The sequence below is a fragment of the Hemitrygon akajei genome, chromosome 23, assembly GCF_048418815.1.
Source record: "Hemitrygon akajei chromosome 23, sHemAka1.3, whole genome shotgun sequence".
NCBI classification, from domain to species: Eukaryota; Metazoa; Chordata; class Chondrichthyes; order Myliobatiformes; family Dasyatidae; genus Hemitrygon; species Hemitrygon akajei.
The window spans coordinates 47,216,693-47,218,625 of record NC_133146.1 but is presented as its reverse complement, the minus strand read 5'-3'; positions in this window follow the sequence as shown (position 1 = coordinate 47,218,625).

Here is a 1,933-nt window from a genome sequence, read left to right as displayed (position 1 = left end):
TTTACTTGCTGCCTATCAAGCCAGGCCTGGATATTGTCCAGGGTTTGCTGCATTCAGACTGGGCTGCTTCATTATCTGTGGAGTCTCAAATGTTGCTGATCATCGTGCAGTCATGAGTAACCTACTCATGACCTACCTCATTCGCATTAGATCCCTTCAGTAAAGAGAAATATGGGTGACAGAAGTATCGCATGCTTTTTGTTTTTGGCCATGGTGTTCTATTTTGGACTTCAGCCAGACGCATACAGCCTGGCATGGTAAACTCACACACACACACACACACACAAATAAGCACTTCCACCTGCCACTAGTAGAGCAGAGATTACAGTATAATTTTCTTTATTTTTTTAAACTTCGCCCTTATCTGGTGTTGGTATTATACAGATGTCTCTGCAAGCACGGAATATCTGTCTAGAAATTTGTCCACAAGACCATAATGTACAGTAGCAGAAATAGGCCATTTGGCCCATCAAGTCTGCTCCACCATTTCACCATGGCTGATCCATTTCCCCTCTCAGTCCCACACTCCTGGGATATATGGCTTACCTAATTTGTATGAAGAAACAACCAACGACACAGTAGGTCTTGAGTTATTACGTCCTTTCTCATTTATAGGGAAAACTTGGTATTCTACCAAAAAAGCTTGTTTCCTCTCTATAGTCAAATTTAATACTTTAATAAAATGGTATAGTATATTTGAACATCTTAACCAATAATCTCCAAAGGGCAATTCGTGCATTTCATCTTTTTTTCCTAAAGAAATCTCTGCTTGGAGCCCAGACATTCAGAATGACTGTAAACTCAGCCTTTCATGGTCTGTATTCATTTAGAGCTTTCTGGGTCATGTTCATTTTATGCTGCTGCTGATGTGTTGTCAACGCTGAATGCAGGAATTGTAGTTTAGGACCCACAGCTGTATGACTTACAGTCCTAGGAGTAACTGAAACCAGAAATGACTTCATCCCAAAAGTTTTTTTTCCATATAGTGCAGAACACAGTTATAAATTTAGGTGAAAGGTAATGCAAGTAGGAGACTCCTCAACGATAAAACGATGGACAAAAACCAATGCAATAATGTGAACTATATTTCAGTTTTGACGAGTTACTAGTTATAATACTCTTTTCCTGGATTGCTAGACAATTGTTCAAAAAGGGAAAAATACAATAGTTTAAAGAAATGCCAGAGTTCTCAGGGAAAAAAAAAATTATCAGTTTATTCAAAGAATGGTGTTAAATTGGCTAAAACATGATCTGATTGATCTCATCAAACAACTTCATTCATGTTCCCTGTCCTTCATTTTACACAACAGATTGAAAGTTTGCAAGTTTTTGTTGCAGAGAATTTTGATGTGGATTCAAGTGGGATACATAATGAAAGTGAAGAAAATATATAACATCTGAGCATTGTATGAGCTGCTGATGGATTGCTCAAGCAGAGTATTTTTGTTCTAGTGTAGCTCTTCACCGTGAACAATCAATCCAATGAATCATTCCAGCTTTTGGAACATAAATTCTTGATCTTCCACCAACTTAACAAATGCAAGAATTAATTTTCTGAAAGACCTCACAGGTTTTATTGAACAAAGACAGCAATGAGTTCACAGCCCAGCAGCACATTTTATGCAATTAGTTTAATCTTTAAAGTCCGAGCTAACTGTTGGACTGAAAGTTTCCAAAGATTAATACTGAATGGTGATAGAAACCTGTCTTTTAAAACCCATATTTTCATGCTAAATGTGCAATTGCAGATAATACAGTCATTAGCTGTTAGTCAAGAAAATGTGGGTGACAAAATTAATGGAGCTAAACTGAAAAAAAAGGGTAATTTTCAGAAATTGTGTTACAAAGCACAGAGCCAGACCAAACATCATGGCATCATTCATTTAAGATATCTCATGCAATAATACAGAGTACTCGGACTAATAGGCCAGTA